Raw genomic sequence first — 23773 nt, 5'->3', positions numbered from 1 at the left:
GACACATAGACCAGTGGAACATGGTGGAGAGCCCAGATATGGACCCACAACTCTATGGTCAAATAATCTTTGACAAAGCAGGAAAAAATATACAGTGGAAAAAAAGACAGTCTCTTCAATAAATGGTGCTGGGAAAAATTGGACAGCTACGTATAGAAGAATGAAGCTCAACCATTCCCTTATACCGTACACAAAGATAAACTCAAAATGGATAAAAGATCTCAACATGATGCAGGGATCTATCAGAATCCTGGAGGAGAACATAGGCAGTAACCTCTTGGACATCAGTCACAACAACTTCTTTCAAGACACGTCTCCAAAGGCATAGGAAACAAAGTGAAAATGAACTTTTGGACTTCTTCAAGATCAAAATCTTCTGCACAGCAAAGGAAACAGTCAACAAAACAAAGAGGCAACCCACAGAATGGGAGAAGATATTCGCAAATGATGCTACAGACAAAAGGCTGATATCCAAGATCTATAAAGAACTCCTCAAACTCAACACCCAAAAAACAGATAATCACATCAAAAAATGGGCAGAAGGCATGAACAGACACTTCTCCAAAGAAGACATACAAATGGCTAACAGACACATGAAAAAATGTTCATTGTCATTAGCCATCAGGAAGATTCAAATCAAAACAACATTGAGATACCACTTAACACCAGTTAGAATGGCCAAAATCAATAGACGGTAGATGACAAGTGTTGGAGAAGATATGGAGAAAGGGGAACCCTCTCACACTGTTGGTGAGAATGCAAGTTGGTGCAGCCACTTTGGAAAATGGTGTGGAAATTCCTTAAGAAATTAAAAATAAAATAAAGCTACCCAATGACCCTGTAATTGCATGACTGGGTACTTACCACAAAGATCTAGATGCAGTGAAAAGAAGGGCCATCTGTACCCTAATGTTTGTAGTAGCAATGGCCACATTCACCAAACTGCGGAAAGAGCCAAAATGTCCTTCAACAGACAAATGGATAAAGAATATATGGTCCATATATACAATGGAGTATTATGCCTCCATCAGAAAGGATGAATACCCAACTTCTGTAGCAACATGGATGGGACTGGAAGAGACTGTGCTGAGTGAAATAAGTCAAGCAGAGAGAGTCAAGTATCATATGGTTTCACTTACTTGTGGAGCACAAGGGATAACATAAAGGACATTGGGAGATAGAGAGGAGAAGTGAGTTGGGAGACAGTGAGTTGGGGGAGGGGGAGACAAACCATGAGAGACTGTGGACTCTGAGAAACAAAATGACAGTTTCGGAGTGAAGGCGGGTGGGGGTTTGGGTCAGTCCAGCAGTGGGTATTAAGAAGGGCACATATTACATGGAGCACTGGGTGTGGTGCATAAACAATGAATTTAGATCACTGAAAAAAAAAAAAATTAAATAAAAATTTTTTAAAAGGTCAAACTAATTGATGTCCCAACACAGAAAATAATTAACAAATTTGTGACTTTTGCTTACACTTATATTTCAATCCCCTAATGTCTAATCAACCCTATTAAAGATAACTTTTTTATTATTGAAGTCTAGGTGGGATACAAAAGAAAATAATAACTTTTTATTAAAATAAAGCAAAAAGCTAGTTTGTAAATTTTATTATTTTTCTTCCTTAATACAAATGTTTCCTGACCCATTGAAAGGGTCTTAAATTGAGACTTAAATTTTTCTTCTTCCTCTATCCATCTTCAGCATGTACTTCCCATTTCAAATAGAACTCATGACATATGAGCAATGTAAAATTTCATTCAGAACGTGGGAAGGTGCTACCAGCTGCCCTTTCCTATGTCCCACTGCTAGCAAGACAATAAAAAAGAAGTGGATGACCACAACTGACTCTAGCAACTTGAATATATATTTGTTCTTCAGATTCTACACTTTCTCTGACAACTTGGAGCTGCAAACCTCTGAGATTTATATGTTCCTCAAAAATAAGTTGCCGTGGCTCAATTTCTTTCATAAACTTTCTTTCTTTCAGAGATCTTTAATAAAAGAGAAACTCAATAAACCCAATTCACCTTATCTTCGTGCAACCAAGACATCAGATACATGAGATAAAAGCCATACTGTACCAACCTATTTCCACATCTCTAAATTTGTGAATTAAGATATATATATTCATTATTACTTTGTTCCAAGGTGTGTTCACTGACTGATTTCTTTGCAATGTCTAATAAATCACCTAATTGCAATAAGATTCTGAAGTCATCAACTTCTATTATTGGTTCCCAAACCTACTCCAACCGTTGGGGCATATAGATCTTAAAAAATCTCCCAAATCTCCCTTTGCAAAGGGACTGAAGAGAAGCAGCTCTCTGGGTCAATGACTGCTCCTAGTGTTCAAAGCTAAGGTTAACTAAGAGCCACAGAATTGGTGAAGTAAAAAGTCCTAAAAAGAAAAGTGATTAATTACTATAAATTCTCTAGTCTTTTATTGTATCTTCAAAATGGCCTGAATGTAAAAAAAAGTTATAGTATCAAAGATATTATATTGATATAAAGACTAGAAATAAGACAATTTTTGAGACCAGAATAAACCCTATGAAACAGAAATTGAAGGGTCAGCCATTTTGACCAAAACGTTATAGCAGCATAGAATTTAAAATGGAACTTATACTATTTCTTAAAAACAACTAAGTAAGAGATTGCTCTTAGATAGTTTTGTGTATTACTTTTTTTTTTTTTTAATTATTTATTTATTTATTTATTTATTTGACAGACAGAGATCACAAGCAGGCAGAGAGGCAGGCAGAGAGAGAGGAAGGGAAGCAGGCTCTCTGGTGAGCAAAGAGCCCGACGTGGGGCTCGATCCCAGGACCCTGGGATCAGGACCTGAGCTGAAGGCAGAGGCTTTAACCCACTGAGCCACCCAGGCGCCCCTGTGTATTACTTCTGACAGCATCTCTCTATAGCTCTACTATTTCTTCCATATTCAATTATACAATCTAGTACCAAATCTTCCCTTGCTACTTTGTGTGACTCCCAAAAGATGAAATGACTAATGTGAAGACTTTTACCCCAATATTCTACTGCAGATTTCAAAACTGAATAAAGCCCAAGGAAAGGGGATAAAAATAGTATCATTGTCGGCCCACTTACAGAAGTGACACATTACATCAGGACTGCCTCCAATTTCATACTCCTGGAACCTGAAAACTCTCCTAGGAAATTAACTTTAAAATGTTCTCCTGTATCTCTTTAACATTTTTCTAATTCTTTGAGAATTTCCTCTTATCCACTATTAAGAAACCTCCCTCAAAGTTTTCCTTATTGGAGCACAATCATTGATTTACAGAAAATAAAAGCATCAACTAATTTATAGGAAAGATTTTAGACTTTACTTTTCCCCTAAGAAGATTTATTAGCCAGTAAAACATGATCAAAAGCTTTAAAAGAATCTAAATCCACCTAATCATAAAGGATTTTGTATTGGCACATTCAGAAAGCCTTGTTTATCCCACAAATAAAGCCACTCATTATGTGCTTTTGTTTCTCAGCATCTCATTAACTCATCTTACACAACACATCTAAAATAGTCTCTTTGCTTTTTCTGTACAATTCTGAATTATCCCTGATAATGGCTTTCAAATACGTCAGGGCGCCACTACCTTTCAAGATCAAAGGGAAATATTAAAAGTGAAATATGGCCCCAAGGAATACCGGGAGAATACAAATTTTCTCCCCTTAATCACTGTACTGTGCTACACAAGATAAAATGACACAGCACGTCCCTGCCCTCAAGGAGTTTCTATTAAATCCACTTATCCAAGAGGGAAAGACATATACAAAACAACAGTGAAAAGTACAAATACCATTTATTAAGGCCATAAGGTTGATACTACAGTGTATAATATTGTGATTTAGAGAAGAAAGTCAATAAATACTGGAGTCCACAAAGCAGGTTTCAAGAAAGTAGGTGTGCTTCAAGCTAGCTAATGTGTGGATAGGCTGATGCAAGACCTAGGAACCCACCTCATGGAGGAACAACAGCGTATTATAGAACAGTGAGACATCTCTGCTCAGAGCCAAGGGTACTGGGGAAAGTCCTGGAATACCTTGAAATAGATAAATGCAAAAATAGAAAGCACAGTATTCCCTTACTATTACTGTATAACAAATTATCCTAAAAATTAGTGGCTTAATAGAACTATTTTATTATGCTCATGGATTTGATGCATCAGAAATTTAGAAAGGGCAAAACAGGAATGGTTCATCTCTGCTTAAAGATAACACTGGCTTCAGCTGGGAAGACCTGAAGGCTATATAGGGTGGGGTCACCTTGAGGGGAGAAAAAGGAACAAAGGCCAAACTTTACTGCAGCTCATGGTCTCCAAGTAGGATTCTTGAGGCATATCTATTGTAACCCTCCAACAGCTCCCTCAAGGACTTCCTTTAATGTTTTACCATTATAGCTTTGCTCTTGTTAGTGCTGCTCTTGTTAGTGTTACCTTCTTCTGATAGCCATAACCCGGCCAAAATATATATGCTAGCAATTACCTTTCAAAATATGCCCCACTGAAAAACATCTGAAGGGTCTCATGACTATTGTTTTACTAGACAGTAGTAAACAATCTTATCTTTTTTTAAAAATATTTTATTTATTTATTTGACAGAGATCACAAGCAGGCAGAGAGGCAGGCAGAGAGAGAGAGAGAGGAGAAAGCAGGCTCCCCATGGAGCAGAAAGCCCGATGCGGGGCTCGATCCCAGGACCCTGGGATCATGACGTGAGCCAAAGGTAGAGGCTTTAACACACAGAGCCACCCAGGTGCCCCTAAACAACCTTACCTTAAAAGCAGCTAGACCTCCAAGGTCCTGGAGACCTTGCTTTTATTTTTTTTTTATTTATTTTTTTTTTTTAAAGATTTTATTTATTTGTCAGAGAGAGGGAGAGAGAGCGAGCACAGGCAGACAGAATGGCAGGCAGAGGCAGAGGGAGAAGCAGGCTCCCCGCCGAGCAAGGAGCCCGATGTGGGACTCGATCCCAGGACTCTGGGATCATGACCTGAGCCGAAGGCAGCTGCTTAACCAACTGAGCCACCCAGGCGTCCCGAGACCTTGCTTTTAACATGCACAAATTCCTTAGACACTTACACTATCCCTAAACCATACTAACTAAAAAGTATACAGTCAGTTACGCCTCACAATCCCAGTGTAGATTGTTCTGCCCACAGGTCTTGTCCCCATGCTTTAATAAAAGCACTTTTTTCTTCCACTGAAAATGTGTCAAGAATTTTTTCTTGACCATTCACTCGCAGTCCTACATCAGCCTGAAGGCTCACTTACTTATATTTCTAAGCTGAGATGACTTGAAGGTTAGGACTGCTAACCAGTTACCTACATGTGACCTCTTCATATGGCTTTCCTTCCTCACATCATGGCAGCCCTGGGATAGTCAGACTGTTTACATGCCACTTTAGGGCTCCAGACAGGAGAGTCCCAAAGAAGAAGCTACATCATCTATTGATCCAACCATGGAAATCACATTGTCACTTCCATCATACTCTCTATTGATCAAAGCAATAACAAGTCCACCCAGATTCAAAGGATGGTGTCTTAGACCTCACCTCTCAATGGGAGAAGTGTCATATAATTTTGAGGCTGTGTGTTAATATTAACAAATACAGGGTCACTGAGTATTTTCTTCTACAACATCTAAAATACTTCACAATTTAATAAATCCCCTAATACCCATGAAAACAAAAAGAATAGAAAATAAGTGTTCAAAGCTGAAATGACCACATATCTTAGTTGTCTCAGGAACAGTCCCAGTCTATAATGTCCCAGTATAATTATTAATTGTTCTCTTTCATTCTCAAAAGTTCTCAGCTAAATAAGCTATATGATCATCCTATTTGATGTTAAGTTGCCCTAAATTAAAGACCCTGTGTATGCATACAGGGTCCTGCCCAAATAATTAACTTCAAAATACCCAAGTTAAAAAATAAAGAGTAATTAATTAAAATAAAATATCTGAGTTTATTATATGAGAATTCCAACTGCACTTGCTTTGAGAGCAACATGCCAGTTATTTTACCAGTATGTGAAAATAGCAACCAGCAGGTGATGGTAAGAATGAGAGAACCAAGACTGCATGATTCCAAGACTCTCTCCCCTAATTCAGGTCCCACAACAGGGTAACAAGGCAGGGTAAAAAATCAAGTTTTTTCATTCATGTAAGGAATCAATATTTTCTACGCTAATCTGTGCACAGTAGTGGCCTCTCCATGCTTTCTTAAAGCTTTAAGTGACAAAACACCAACAAGAGCCATATAACTAAACCACACTATCAGTTTCAAAGGGATAATTTCCTACTTTAGAGAACAAGCAAGTCAAGGAGCAGTTGAACACTTTTTTTAGCCAGTCTCTTAAAAGACTAAAACTTGTTTATTGTGACTTTTTTAAGTAAGGGGGTTAGTTCTCTAAATAGAGGACTTTTCCCTCTTAAACACTGTGCAAGTCAGACTAGCTGTTAACTCTAAGGTGCAGATATTTACAATCTCAGTTAGCACTTTCCCTTGGATGTAAGCACATCCTGGTTTGGCTTCTAACAGAGTTTGCTATTAATGAAATCACCGTCTTTAAAATAACATTATTTAAAAATAACATTCAGCAAAGAAGAAAATTTGAAGGAACTTTGTTCACATTGAACTAAAAAGCATTCATTATATTAACTATGAATGTTTAATGTTAGACCTTAAAATTCTTGCCATGACAGCAATGGGACCTTCTCCCCTTATCTTGCCTACACTGCTAGAACAAGAGTTTTTTCCAAAATGTCTAATCGGGGATTTTTCCATTAACAAGTTGTCCACTATTCTTCTAGTAGATTGAATTCATCAGATTCAGTTCCTGTTGGAAGTTGGGGAGAAATCCATTGGCCACACTTGCCTTAATCTGATTTTATTGTTCATAGAAGGACCTTAGTTCATACCAATTTCTCGATAAGTTTTCAAGAGTTTAACTATCCCTAAAAAGCGATTCCAAAGTCATCCCTAGTTTAAGTTTCAGAATGCATCATTCTCCATATTATAACTCTCATCTCATCTATAAACCTTTTCCAGTTAGGGTTCTGTGTTGAGGGTCCCCAAGTACCCTTCTAAATTCAATGATTTTCTAGAACTCATAGGACCTATCATCATGACTTATTACAGTGAAAAGATACAAAACAAAATCAATAAAGGGAAAAGACACATGAGCAAAGTCCGGAAGAAATAGGCTTGAGTTCCAAGAGTCTTCTCCCTGTGTAGTCGGATAGAATGACTTAATTTTTCCAGCATTAAACTGTGTGATGTGTGAGGAATGTTGTTTACCAGGGAATCTCATTAGTGACTCAGTATACAAGATTTTTATTGGGGGCTGGTCACAGAAGTACCTCTGCTAACACATACCAAAATTTCAGATTCTCCAAATGAAAGCAGGTGTCAAGCATAAGCTATATTGTTTGCATAAGCACATGGCATAGTAAACCATGCTAATCAGCGAATTGTGGGAACATTCTGAAAACCAGACACCAGACAATGGCTAACCTTGCAAGCAAACCTTTCTAAATATAGCAGTTCTAACCCATCTATGTTAATTCTTCCATACAGATTTCCTGGCCCCTGAGATCTAGGTAAGTTTGACTTGAACCCCTTTCCAAATTCCATGCCCCTTGGAAGATTAAACTTCCCAAATTTTTGCAAACAGCCTAGGGACTTTACTTAAGATCTTCAGCTGAATTTTTCAGTTGCTTGTTTTATCTCAGCTACCTGACCACCTGCGTGGTAATCAAAGCCAGGACAGTCTTGCACTCTTTCTGACACCAGTATTCAATGTATAACAATGACATAGAACTAGCACAAAAGACCATATACACATTGTGACTATACGCTCATTCCCCCTAACTATTTCCCAGAACTGTTCCTCTCACCATTTTCTTCCTTCACTTCTAGTAGTGCTTTTCCCATTAAAATAGGAATGGCAAACCAGACAGAATGATTTTAGGAATCAAATCGTGCCCAGGAAATATCCATGAGGGGACATTTAATATATATTATATAAATAAAGTAACATACTTTATTAACATACAAGATATAAATAGATAGATAGATAGATAGATAGATAGATATTCGTTTACTATTGTAATTCTCCAAAAATGCATTTCTAAAACAAAAAGGTTGCTTCGCATGTATTTCATATCACTTATTAGGCCCTTATGTAAGCTCCTTTACTGTGAGTTCTGCTCAGCCACCTGGAAGGTGAGCAAAATTGGAACATTTCAATATATTTTACATAAAATTATCCTTCAGGTAATTTCCTAGATGTTCCTAAATTTGAAAGCAAGAAATGCACCTTTCATAGAACTCTCTGGCCTCAGGAAAGAAACCTTTGGCAGAAAACTTTCTGCCCCTCTGGAGCATCATTTGACATTGTAATTTTGTACCAATCTAATTTTCAGGTATATCTGAATATATATATCTGGGTGGCTCAAAACACCATCCTTGCGATATTAGATCTTTGCAACACAACATCTTATTCTTCCCATTTCCATGAAATTCAAGTTGCACTTTAGAAACTGTTTCTCCCAAAGATTATTTTTAATTCAATTTAAATTAAGCAAATGCTCACTTGAGCAGCTAAAGCTCTCTTAAGGATGCTTAAATTAATGATAATTATTGAAACATTCATATACTCATATGCAGTTCTCTTCATTTAACCTCCAAGAAACATAATTCAAAATTATATCCATGGAGAGAGAGTTAGTTAATTCATGTCCTTTATAGGAGAAAAAAGTATTTACCTTAAAGGAAAATGTAATGATTGAAATGGGCTCCTAAATTCTTCACCTCCACATCATAGAGTCACAAGGTAGACTATATGGACTTAGGTAAATTTTACAACATAAAGTTCTTACTAAAAAATGAATGAATGAATGAATGAATGAATGAATATATAAAGCCTCTTGATAAAGCCTTGGATTTCTCTCTGAACTCAGTCTCCTCATGTCTGAGCATCATTGACTTAATCTACAGACAAGAAATATGAAGATTAAAAAAGAATATCTGAAAACTGTGTGTTCTATAGCCTGGAGAAGATGACACTGACATCAAATCAACATTATGAGCAAAACAGGGTCAACAAATCTTCATTAACCTCTCAGGTTTCCATTAACTCTATCAGCGTCTTGCTCTAGAGTGATAGACCTGCCTTACCTTTGTTACTAGGACATGAATTTTGAAGGTCACTTACCTTTGTGACCGTCAAACACCTGGCATGGTGTCTTACACAACTTAAATGCTCAAAAAGTACTAACTGAATTAACATAGAAATTGAAGTGTTATTCTCCTCTTCATAGTAACCTAGACTAATAGGATTAAAAGAAAAGTTGCATATGCCTCTCTCAGATACATCATAGCATTACACAGATTTTCTTTTTAAATTCCAGCTAGCCAGAGCATACATATCAATAGGATTTTGATACAGTGGGTAAAAAAATAAGGGGGAAAAAAAGAATTAAGTCAAGCCTTAAAGATTCAGGTCTTAAATTCAGTTTAGGTAGGATATGTAGAAATCAGCAAGGTAACCTGGGCACTTAGAATCAAAAACACAGTAAGAGGACCAGCAGCTGAGACCTGAAAAGTAAGCTGGAGTGAAGTGACAAGTATACTTTTCTTTAAAAATAAAACCAACTATTTGCATCATGCAAAGATTTTCTTTGTCTCCTGGGTCAGGAAAAAGCAATCCACAAATTTGGCCCATTTAAGGTTTATAGATGATAGTGGTGATGTTTGGTTAGAATGGAGAATAAGCAGCGAGGAACAAAACCACTTGAGATTTATCCATAAAGAAACTCTAAAAGATAAACAGTATTTCTCATTGCTGTTTTCCCTCTTTGGGAAAAACAGAACATGCTTATTTACATGGCAACCTTTCTTCCCTTATAAATTTGAGACAATGTGCAGGAGATGGAAAAGTATTTTTCTCCTGTAAAGTAAGGTATCTCATGCCAGGATGTACACTGGCAGCATCATTCGTAACACTACCAGTGGGATCAAGCATAAAATTGAAAAATAGATTTCCTACCATCCTATATTTACATGTTGTAACAAAGAGTAACCCAAGACCATTCATTAACTTTCCAAAAGATCCGCTAGCTTATAACTGATGTTCTCAACATCGAAACCTCTACTTTGACTTAAGACATTGTCTTCAGGTAGCCTTATTAAAATACACATATCTCCTAAGAATAGTAAAACCCACTGTAGTACATTTATACCATGGAATACTACTCAGCATTCAAAAGAAATGAAGTATTAATTCACCCAACAACTTGGATAGATCTCTAGAGAATTATACTAAGTGAAAAGAAAAACCAAAGGTTATATACTATATATTCCACTTATATATATCTCTGAAATAACAAAATTATAGAAATGGATAAAAAATTGGTGATTACCAGGGGTTAAGAATAAAGGAATTGGGGAAGGGGAAATGGGTGCAGATGTAAAAGAAAACACGAGGGATATCTGTGGTGATGGAACTGTTCTGTATCTCATCTGTGATGATGGATGTGTGGTCCTATACGTATGTTAAAATTGCACAGAACTAAATACACACATACACACATGCACACACACACACACGAAGACAAGTGAAAATGGGGAAATCTGAACAATATCAGTGGTTTGTGTCAATGTCAATTCCAGTATTGTTGTAAAGTTTTTTACAATCTTTAAGATTTGCCTCAATTCTCCTTTTCCCTATTACATTATAGCTTTGCAGGATGTTATCATTGGGGGAAATTAGAGTAAAGGGCACACAGGATCTCTTTCTGCATTATTCCTTAAAACTGCATGTGAATCTACAACTAGCTCAAAAATAAAATGTTCATTAAAAATACTGACCCATTAACATGATCTGGCATTTACATACACTCACTCTTACTTGAAAGCAAGGTCATGGGACTGAAATAAGCCAAATAAATGCAAAATGGGCTTCACAATTAGAAAATCTCCTTTTAGTACCAAAGATCCAGGACTGTTATGTGCTGTTAAATTATGTGACCTCTTTGACCTTCAATTTTCTCATCTTTAAAATGGAGATAGTAATTCCTCCTTTGCAGGGTTGTTTTAAGAAATTAATTAGATAACCAGTGTCTGGCACCTTGGTCAGCACTCAATAAATGGGAGCTATTATGAACAGGTAAGCAATAAAGAAGTAAAACATTAGCTCTTCCCCAAGGAGAGAGAATTGTGGGATATACTGCATGGGGTCCTGAAGCTCAGGGCAGCATGTCGCAGACAGATGCTGGAGTACTATGGGAACAAAATAATTTATAACATCTACCTCTTTATTCCTCCTGGAATGTTCTCCCACATATCTACTTGGCCAGCTTCTGTACTTCAACCAGGTCTCTGCTCAAATGCCATCCTATTGAGAGACTTAACCTGACTATTCTGTATGAAAAGCTTCATCACTGTCTCTGTCCTTGACTTTAACATCGCTTGAAAAGTATGTGTTATTTTTTTTTAATTAATTTTTTATTTTTTATAAACATATATTTTTATCCCCAGGGGTACAGGTCTGTGAATCACCAGGTTTACACACTTCACAGCACTCACCAAAGCACATACCCTCCCCAATGTCCATAATCCCACCCCCTTCTCCCAAACCCCCTCCCCCCAGCAACCCTCAGTTTGTTTTGTGAGATTAAGAGTCACTTATGGTTTGTCTCCCTCCCAATCCCATCTTGTTTCATTTATTCTTCTCCTACCCACTTAAGCCCCCATGTTGCATCACCACTTCCTCATATCAGGGAGATCATATGATAGTTGTCTTTCTCTGCTTGACTTATTTCGCTAAGCATGATACGTTCTAGTTCCATCCATGTTGTCGCAAATGGCAAAATTTCATTTCTTTTGATGGCTGCATAGTATTCCATTGTGTATATATACCACATCTTCTTGATCCATTCATCTGTTGATGGACATCTAGGTTCTTTCCATAGTTTGGCTACAAACGTAGTGATCCAAAGGGGCACATGCACCCGAATGTTTATAGCAGCAATGTCCACAATAGCCAAACTATGGAAAAGTATGTGTTATTTGACTGATTCTCTCTCTCTCGCTTCCTCCTTCCCTTTCCCTCTCGCTTCCTTTCCCTCTCTTATGTGTCCTAACTAGAATGTGAGCTTCCTAAGAATAAAAATATTGATTGTTTATTGCTATACTTTCAGTTTCTAGAACATCAGTATCACATAGCATTGATAAACATTCTTTGATTAATAAATAACTTCTTGTTTACTGAAGCCTAAATCAAATCCAAGTAGTCATTTTTCAAAGTATGTGGCACAGTAAATACATAGAAGAGAAAAAGATCCCAGACATTACTTTCTAGAACAAAGTAATTCTATACTTATCTTCTAGTTTCTTCTTTCTACACACCATTTCATTCATTCATCCGCAATCTACTGTGTGGAAGTCACTCAGGACAGTAAGTGCCTACATAAACATTTTCAAGGCTTAAAGCTGTCCCTTCTAAGATTGGCTTTGGTCCCCATTAGAATCTAGAATGCCACTGTCCACGCCCTGGTTCTTAATGAAAACAAGTGAATAAGTCAAACACCATGAAAAATTATAAAGCATGCCCAGTTTATCCTTTGTATTACTCTGCTTCCTCCATCAAGATACCTTCCACCTTTCATCACTATCAACTATTCCTTGGCTACTGAAGCCAGCACAACGTGTCACCCATACTTGGTCATTCATGGGAGTCACCGCATACCCAGAACTTCTCTAAATTCTATGAGTCTTTGAATTTTAGCATCCTTCAAATTATCCTAAGAAGGAAGTCACATATCTCCCCCTTTTACACAACGCTCCTACCATTACTGGCATTTTCTACCTAAGCTTATCCAAGTACAACCAAGTAATCTGATTGAAAGTAAATCACTCAGAATACTCTAAAACAAGGAGATATGAAATTACAATAGCAACTTCTGATTAACTTCTATCCTAGTGATTTGCAACAACCATCACATTACTCTAATAGTAGATACTAATTTTTAATGTCTTTCACTGTTCATTTTATACTATTGCCTGTCTTTCAAATTTCAAACGAAAAGTCCGTATTTCAAATGAAACTTTTGGCTCCTGTGAAATATTATACCATCATCTTTGGAAAACCATATATGATCCCACTTCAAATAGCAAAGTAGTAAAGAAGTAATACCAAGTTGTAAATTATCTATATAACAAATTCATGGAAGTAATTCTCAATGCAATTAATCCTGTCAATACAAATTTTAATGCTAGATAAAGTTCTTAATAAGATCAGTCAGCTTCCACTAAAACAAAATCTTAAGCTGGCTGAAATGGGAAACAAATATAGACATCTTACAGGAAGAGACAGCTATACCCTAATATTTATTTTAAACATTTCTAAGAAAACAAAAGCTTTTATACAAATTTACTAAGAATGGGGGTTTGAAGAGCTGGTAAGGTTTTGTTGTGCATTGTGGATTAAAATTCAGCATGTTAAGGAAACAAAAAATATCAAGGTAAATGATAGGAGAAAATGCTATCAGGCTATGCTCTGGTTTTAAAATTCATTTCTTAGAGAACAGTATTCTTGAAAACATTAAAAATGGGTGAGTCAGAAGCCCAAAAGTCTTTTGATATGTGAATTACTTTACAAAAATACTACATCCCAACAGATTGAGCTATAGATGGTTCTACAAGGTACTTGTTGCATAAAGCATCATAAACCAACAAAAGGTGAAGCAGAAGGAGAATCACCTAGCTTGCTCACCTGTTAATCCTGAATGCTTCATTTTCCTTTGATAGTTTTGGCAGTAAACTTCTGGGAGACTTAAAATATGGGGATTGAATTTGAACAGTTTTCTTTATATAGCTGTCAGTGAAGCAAGTGTTTCATTTTTAAATGCTTTCATAACTCTGCCTTTCTTTTAGTTTACTTAAATATGTCTATAACACCCCCTGGAAATGCAGTTTGTACTTAGTATTTATAAATATTCTAGCTAAGAGCACACTATTTGCATTACTGCTTTCATCTAAAATAGTCCAAAAGAGCTTTTTGCAATTCATTCATTCCATCCATTCAATAAATATTTAGTGGGTGCTAGACTGGATTCCAGTGTTAACTCTGCTACATAATAATGACTCAAGTTATTCCTTTGTGCTTTAAGTTCCCTATCTGTAAAATGGGAGTAGTAGTAGCATCTACTTTATGAGACTCTTTAAGAATTAAATGAGTTAATAAAGCACTTAGAACAGTGACTAGCACCTAGTGGAGCCTCATAAGCTTTTATTATTGTGAATTCCCAGGCCCTGCACTAATATTATGACAGGCAGGGCAGAAATATTCTTGCTTACTTGAAATTTTCAATAAATAACTAAATACATATTTAACATCAAGTGAAATAATGGGCTATGAAGAAGAAAAAAATAGGATTCTAGAGGAGTATATAACAAAGGAATCTCCATTTGTACATATAGCCAGATCTACCTGGTACCTGGTTTCTGGCCAGTGCCTTCCCTCTCTTTCGTTCACCCAAGCACCTGAGTTAGTCTGTTTCAGGTTTGGTTGTTAATTGGGGTGAAGATGGGATTTTAGAGCTGCAAAAAGAAGCTCTAGTTCAATCTCAAGGATAAGCCATATGCACAACTTTTCGTGCCTTTGCTCAGATAAAAATACAAAGTTTTCCACATTTGAAACTATCTTTTCTGTGTATATTTTAAGATCTTCTCAAAGGAGAGGTGATTATGCTTGCCTGAGATTCACATGCCTTCTTGGATTAATTTTCAAGATATACACATTAAGAAAAAGCTTTACAAAAGTGTAAGAAGTACAACCACCTGTATCAACATGACATAACTATTAGCACCAAGAACTAAGAGCACCTGAGTCAACATAACTAAGTTATTTGCCCAGGAAAGTTAAGACAATTAACCAATAAATAACTTTATTAATTTTTAGGTCTCTAAAAATTAATTTCTGAGACAACATTGTTCACTGGGGAAGACAGTTCACTTATCAAACAGTCTCACTTCAAGACTTGCACCATGCTCTGTCCATCCAATCCAAAGCTTTTACGTCATCACACCTTCCCAAACAACTTGTTCCCCACTTTGCAAGGCCCATCTTAAAATCACACAGCCCACCTTTGTAAAAATGACTTAAAAATCAATCGTTACAGGAATCCCTGAGTGGCTCAGTTGGTAAGTGTCTGCCTTCAGCTTGCATGGTTGTACCAGGGTTCCGGGGTGCCAGGGTGCCAGGGTCCCAGGATCCCAGGGTCCTAGGATCAAGACAGCTTCTCCCTCTCCCTCTGCTCTCTTTCTCTCTAATCTCTCCATCTGTTCACTCAAATAAATAAATAAAATCTTTTTAAAATAATCACTTTTACAAGGACTGAAGTAGGGTCTACAAAGTATCTTTGATTAATAGTTATTTTCTCCTTGGTTTGCTTGGCCTCCTTAAATGTACAATTGCAGAATAAGAATGCTTCAAGCGAAAGTACTAGGTAAACTGGTCAAACCTACCAGGTCTGTTAAAAATATCCAATATTTTAAATTATGAAGACAGAGACCTTAATTATTACAAGTGTGCTTATAGTCTGTCAACTTGAAAGGAAAATAAAATAAAATAAACCTCTCTCCTATTGACAAGTATTTTCAACCCTGAAATATATTTCTGCATAATGTAACCTCTTTCTAGAATTGTCATTTTGAAATGAACTTGTTTCTTAGCATAAAACTGTAAATGCTGAAGATTCTTTGTTGTTACTACAAATCTATAAATGAGATAACAGCTTGCTTTGTTAAGGTATGATTGTTATATACATATAAAGAGAAAAGTCATTTTTTAACACAACTGCAAAATATGTCTGATCACCAAGGATACTATAGTCAGTCTTCCAACAGGGAGAATCATTTCTACAGTATAGCAGAAGAAAAGGGACTTAGGAGTAGGATGCTTATGAAAGTAATTTCTGGAGTTGCCTTTTATTTATATAAGTATGCTATATTCAGTACCAGAATTAAATTATTCCAGCCTTCCCATTTAAGAGGTGAATGCCCACAATTCGCTTATTTGCTAATCAAGCTGCCATATTGAGACTACAACCTGGCTGATGAAGTTCACTCTTAAACCAGTACAACCAGATTGAAGCAATCCATTTAAACAACTGGCAGACCTACCAGTAGGAAAATCCAGTTTAAAAAGAGGTGAATATAAAAATTTTAATTAATTCAAAATGCTTTCCAATCTGTCCATATAAAGTGCCAAGTAATTCATAAATAATAACAATAAAAATATATGATGTGTCATAAGCATACTCAAATTCAACACAAAAGTGTCTGAGTCTAATAATTATAAATGCTAAATGACAAAATATGTATCACTCATCCCATGCCTAAAACTCTAAAAATATCTTTCTTTAATTTCCCTCATTTTGAGCCACTGCCAAGTCAAGGTGGTGACTTCCTCACTACAATGAGCCATAATAAACTTAGCTTTGGTACATAACATATGTATCAACAGGTAATAAAATATTGGGTGTTCAATAACAGTACACATGTTATGACTCTACTTGTGAATGGTACTGAATATCTGGAAGTATAAATAAGGATTATATTAGGTGATAGTGTTATAGCTGAGTTTGTTTTCTTTTTTTCTATGCTGTGTGTTTTCAAGTGGTTCACAATAAATACTCTTTTAAAAGAAAAAATGTTATCTTAATATTTTAAGGCCCTCTACAAAGTAACTTTTATTTTTAGACAAGCTAAAATAGGCAACTCTTAGGCATTCTTAGGCAAGCTATTATAATTGAAATGCATTACTGAACCAATACTTCTGATTCATGTTTTCTAGAATAAGTAGGCTCTCAGATTTGGGAGTGGGGTCTGTTAATGGGACATGAGGGTTTCTCTAGCAATCTGAACATTAAATTATGCAACGATCTTCAGTCTCCCTCCCTTCCTTTCAGAATTGAAATTTCTAATATAAACTAACAGTGGCAATATAGTTTCACCCAAATTAACTGCACATACAAAGAAAAAAAATTTTAAAAGTGTCCTAAATTGAGTTGCTACTATACCACTGATTTCTAATCCTGTCCACTTAAACAAAGACCCAAAGTAATATATGGCCTCAAAAAAGTGTCTGTCACATGCTGACAAGTAACCCCTTGAGTTTAGATTCTCTCTCTAGGGTTTGAGTTTGTTGTGGTTTTTGTCTTCTTTCTTTCTTTCTTTCTTTCTTTCTTTCTTTCTTTCTTTCTTTTTGGAGTGATGCAAGGGAGGGGGTTGTTGGTTTTTAAGAACTCTTTTGCATACATATTACTTATATTCAAATTTATCATATTTTTACTACTTCTAACTAAGTTAATGAAATGTAATCATTTACAAAGAATTGCTTAAACCAGTTTATCAAGATTTATTAAACTCACTAGGACATTTTGAGTTTCATGTTGAGGTAGAGAAAAAACAACAATGTCAAAATTCTAAACATGATGTTTTTAGAGGCCAGTCAGTTCTGTGTAAGATATATCAATATGCCTTTAATGTAATTAAACCCCTTCAAAGATTTTCAGGCTTTAACTCTTCAGAATGGAGATACCCACAAATGTCCAAACACATAGGACAGGCTGGCATCATGACTTCAAAGAAATCTGTGCACATGCCTTTTAGATTCTTATTTACAATACATAAAATGACTTAGGTAATGAAGTTGCATATATGGGCACAGAGATATTGAGTTCTGGGGTAAATTTTAGATTATTTAAATGTAATCATGATGCTAAATGTGATTTGTAAATGTCATTAAAAATTTACCAAAGATCAAAATTGATCTTTATCCAATAAAAGCAAAGTTCTGAGAATAATGCAAATACTTACTAAGAATATCTACAATATTAATTACCTATGACCCAGTAATTCTAAGATTCTTACACAAGAAAATGATTTAAAATACTTTCAAGATGTATTTGCAAATTCTGTTTTTAAAATATGCAACTTTTAAACTGAAAAGAAATATCAAACTGTTAACTAACAGTGGTTATTTCTGAAGGGTATTTTTTTTTCTTAATAGTTTCCTATTACTTACAAATTCTTTTTACTGAATATTTATCATTTTTTTAATCAGAAGATATAACTTGGGATGGGAAGTATTTTAAGAAAGAAAATAAAACCATACATTCAAGGCATGCAGTTCAATCCCCCCATTCTCTTACCTGTTTTTTAATCATTAGCACTTTATTTGAGAGGGACAGAGCACAAGCAGGGGGAGAGCAGCCAGTAGAGGGATAGGGAAGAAGCAGACTCCCCACTGAGCAGGGAGCCCAACTCAGGACTCTACCCCAGGACCCTGGGGATCATGACCTGAGCCAGAGGCAGACGCTTAACTGACTGAGCCACCCAGGTACCCCCAATCATCAGCACTTTAATATTGTTAAATTAAAAAATATTAACAGAATCTCCAGGCTTATAATTCAAAGATTTATAAATCATAGGATTTCCTGTTCATAGGAAAAGGATGCAGGAAAAAAAATTATATGTAGGTCCATATAATGTAGAACGTTGAATGCTTTCTCATAACTCACATTAAGCCATGCTGAGTATGTTCAGCTTTATGTATTTTAGGCTTATGTATTTTGGTTGTATAAGCCATCTTTTATTTTTTAAGAAAAGTACAAAATGCAAGAAAGCTACTTTTAACAAGGCAATTCTCTGAACTCAGTGAAAGCTTTATTATCCCACTTAGTACATTATTCTTGAGATCAAAGTTCGTTATTATATTTTCTAAGATGACACCTGCCTGTCCCATAGTCCTCTTGTTCAATAACTTCGATTTAAAAGTTTCTCTGTTTTCAAATCAAAGGAAATATTAAGGTATATGACGTGTCTCTGAAGATCTAAGACTCCAAATGCTTTGGGTTTTTAGAAGTACAACTATAGAGAAACCACAAAGGACCGTAAAGCAGTATGAAATATTAGCCATGGCCTTTGTATAGATTATAGCCAAAGGAGTGTATTTGGCTTGAGGGACTCGATGATTTATTACCATTCAACTAACCCCCAATGAAAATATTGCTATGCCTCTGGAACAGACTTTAGAAACATCTCTAGGTGTCAACCACAAGAGAGAAGGAGAGACTGGTTTAGCATATAGACTGAAGTCTATCACTGTCAATAATACTATAAAAGCTAGCATATAGACTGAAGTCTATCACTGTCAATAATACTATAAAACCATATCATAAAATATTTTCAAGTCCCCTCTGGCTAGTAAGAGAGTCCAGAATCTTAGCTCTTAAGGTCCTGATTTACTGCCACTGTTTTCAACACATTGGTTCACTAGCTCATAATAAAGTTGAAAACATGATGCTCCTTTTATATTTAGAAATAGTCATTCTACTTTCATGCTTCGGTTCAGGAATCAAAAAAAACAGCTGGAGAAACATGATATTGAGTGTATGGCTGTGTGACAGGAATACAAATGCAGAGAATGTGGCAATGATAAATTGCTGCTATACCAAATTCTGCTATTGATAGAATAGTAACTGCTTTTATACTGGTTATTATCTTAGTAATGAAAATCCCAATCACTCAACCATAAGAAAGAAGGAAATCCTGCCATTTGCAACAACAGGGATGGACCTTGAGGGCATTATGCTAAGTGAAGTAATTCATACAGTGAAAGACAAACAATGCATGGTATCACCTACATGTGGAATCTTAAAAAGCCACGCTCACAGAAACAGAGAGTAGAAAGGTGGTTACCAGGGAAGAAGCTTAAAGAAAATGGGGAGATATTAGTCCAGCTCTAAGATGAATAATTTCTGGGGATTTAATGTATAGCATGATGATTATAGTAGGTAGTACTGTATTATATACTTGAAAGTTAAGGGAGTAGATCTTAAATATTTTTAACACACACACACACACACACACACACACACATATACGGTAATTATGTAACCTGATATAGGCATTAGCTAATGTTATGTTAGTAATCATTTTGCAATATATGTGTAAAATCAACACATTGTTCACCTTAAACTTACACAATGTTATATGTCAACTGTCTCTCAATAAATCCGGAGATCCTGATCACTGATTATGATTACATCATAACTACTTATTTAGGAATACCTGGCTTACTGTTACTGATAAGACTTAACCATAGCTTTCTATCTCTTCATGGTACTCTGTGTTGCTTAACTTTTAGATATTACACTAACAACAGCTTCCAGATTTGTTGGGGAAAGAAGCTAATTGAAGGGATTGATTTTCCTTTCTCTGTGATAATTCTGTTAAAGTGCATATCATCAAGACAGCTCTACTTAGTATCATTAAACAGTCTCTATTTGCCATATCTATTCATCACATATTTATGGAACATCTATGACCTTGTCTTGTTCTAGAGATGCAAGAATAAAGAAGAGGGGAAGGGGGTTCTGTGTTCACATCGGCCAGTGTTAAGACAGAATCTGGGGCTAAACATAAAATCTTAAGATTATTATTATTATTATTTAAAATAACTATTTAGATTTTGCAATGATCCCAATAATCCAATCAAATTTTTTAAAAATTCTGAAGATGAAAAAATTCACTTTCAGTTAATGCTAAAGAAAATGCTTAACTTAGTATCACTGCAAGTTCAATTCAAAGAGAAGAGAGCTAAAACAAAAACAAAACAAAACAAAAAACAACAAAAACCATTGCTCTGAATTTAAGGAAAAACATCTTTTCCTGCTAGATAACCATAAAAATACCATAAACAGCACTGTTATAAATAAAATTTGTTCCCAAAATAGTCATGATTGTTTGCCATGTCATAGACAATACTGTCTACATATTAATGCCTTAAACCATGGACAACACAAGTAATTTATTCCCAAGCAACACCTACACTTTTATCCCCCAGAGTAAAAAACAATTGCTAATACCGTAAGAATGAAAACAAACATTAATTTGCAAAAAGAAGTTTATTACATTCACAGCTGGAAAGCTAATAAACTTTGGAAAGATGTTTTCCAGTCCAGTCCAACTCAAATGATAGTGTCTACATCTTCATTTAACAGAAAATAAATCTCAAAAAAAGAGATTAATCTCTAAATACCTGCCATTCATCATCAAGGGAAAATTAAGTAACTGCTTGCTTCTTGCTTCACCATTTCAATAATTCATAAGATTCTCCGGCAAAGGTTGCATCACTTAAATGTCTGAAGGTAAAATGTCTTTATAGTTGAATACACGTGGGTTGGTTCAAATAACTTACTTAGATGTTTTGTGAACTAAGTTATAGCCAATCTGAATGGGTTAAAACATCATTCCATGGGCGCCTGGGTGGTTCAGTTGGTTAGGCAACTGCCTTCGGCTCAGGTCGTGATCCCAGAGTCCAGGGATTGAGTCCAGCATCAGGCTCCCAGCTCTGCAGGGAGTCTGCTTCTCCCTCTGACCTTCTCGCCTCTCATGCTATCTCTCGCTTTCTCTCTCTTTCTCTCTCTCAAATAAATAAATAAGTAAAAAAATCTAAAAACAACAACAACCAAAAACAAAAAGACAAAAAAAGAACACATCATTCCACTACTAAACTCATTCCTGGCCAAAACTGAGAGAAAAAGGAACTTTTTCTCTGGGATCTTTTCAAGTCCTTATTTTGTCCCCTCACTCACCTCTCTACTTCCCTTTATTCCCACTGCCTGGTGCTCTATGCCATTCTCTGGATGTTCAGTGAGCGTATTCCACAGTTAACTCCTTTTCCCCCCATGTTTGAATTGATTCTCTCTAAAATGTGATTAACTAATAATTTAGTCTGTGTTTACTCTCCCGCAGGTATTTGCCGTTTAAGAGTACATGAAAAAAAAGGGGGGAAAGGATGGACAGTTGTTAATACTAAGTAATCAGTCTTTTATTATGATGATTCAGGAAGTGTAACAAATCAAAATAAAGAATTTCAAGCAGTTAGTATGAGACAGAAAATACTAGATTGGAAGACTTCTTAGAGAAGTCCTCATTCCAACACGGTCCTATTAGAGGTTAATAAATAAGTAGAGCTAATCACCCCCTCCATTTCTTTGGTACCCTATAAATACCTTGATTATTTACTCACCAGTTGTAAAGTACTTCCTCCATTCATTCAAACTGAAATGTATGTCAAACGGGTATTCTGCTCTAGGCATTATCTTGGGCCTAAATCTACAGTGGTAAAAAAAAGAACAGTGAATCTTGCTCTCATGGAGGGTCTAGTGGTAAACCATATAGTATGGAAGTAAAGAAACAAGTAAAAAGATAATTTCATATTATAAAGTTTCATTAGGAAATAAACAAAGCACTGAGGTAGTATGTGCCAGGGGATGCTCCTTGAAAAAAGAGTTGTCAAAAAACTTCTCTCTAAAAAGCTAATTTTGACCTGAGATCCAAAGGTTGAGTATGACCCAGCCAGGCAAACAGATGGGAAAAGAACTTTTCAAGCAGAGGGAATAGCACTTGCAGAGGCTTTACCACAGGAAGATACTTGGCATATACCAGAAACACAAGGAAGGCTAGAGTGTTGGAGCATCACAAGAGGCTGAATGGTGTCTCGTGATTTTGGAGAGAGGCAAGACACTAGATTTTCTTCTCCGTGCCAGTGGAAATTCATGGAAAGATACAATAGTATGAAGGTGAGGCCTAGTCTGACTTACAGCATAAAAGATCACTTCAAAAAAGTATTATCCAAATCTCATCACCTATTAGAGACTGAATGTTGGTGTCCCCCCCAAATTTATATGTTGAGATCTAATCCCCAGTGGTGGTGGGATGGGATGGTGGTATAGAGATGGGACCTTTGGGTGGTGATTAAGTCATGAAGGCAGAACACTCATGAATGGAATTGTACCCTTATAAAGGAGACCACAGAAATATCCTTCACCCCTCGTACCATGGGAGGACACAGAGAGATGACTGTCTATGAATCAGAAAGCAGGACTTCCCTCACCAGTTACCAGATCTGCCCGTGCCTTGATCTTGGACTCCCCAGGCTTCAGAACTGTTAGAAATAAATTTTTGTTGTTTATAATCTACCCAGTCTATGGTATTCACTACAGCAGCGCAAATGAACTAAGACACCTACTTCTTACCATCTCCGCTGCTGAAACAGTGTATGCCCCCTTATCTCTCTCCTACGCTACTGCAGCTGCCTTCTAACACTTCATTCTTTCTTCCACTCTCAGCACCTACAGTCAATATTTCATACGACATAAAAAGTGATCTTTTAAAGGAAAAAGTCAGATCATATCACTACCTTACTTAGAACTCCCAAGTGGAATCCATCATATATAGAATAAATTTTAGTCTCTTTATCATGGCCTCTGAGACCCTAATAACCTGATCTCTACCTACCCTCTGACCTGATCTCCTCCTGCCTTCTTTCTCCCAGGGAACATTCAAAACTCATTCCTGCCTCAGAGCTTCTTCATTAACACCTCCCCACCATCACCACTTGCCTGGTATGCTCTTCAAATTCTTTATTTATTTAGCTAGTTTTATCCCATCATTCAATTCTCAACTCAGATTCACTTTCACAAACATTCATTTCTTGATCACCTCACTAAATTTCATTCCTCTCAATCTTGGCTGTTATGCTGTTTGGTCTTGAGACACTTTTACATGCTTAATAATTATTGAGAGTCCCAAAAAGCTTTGGTTTATGTGGACTATATCTATTAATATGTATTAATTTAGAGATTACAATTGAGATATTTTAGTTATATG

The sequence above is a fragment of the Mustela erminea genome, chromosome 5 (genome assembly GCF_009829155.1).
Source record: "Mustela erminea isolate mMusErm1 chromosome 5, mMusErm1.Pri, whole genome shotgun sequence".
Lineage (NCBI taxonomy): Eukaryota > Metazoa > Chordata > Mammalia > Carnivora > Mustelidae > Mustela > Mustela erminea.
Note: the sequence above shows the minus strand (reverse complement) of the source record.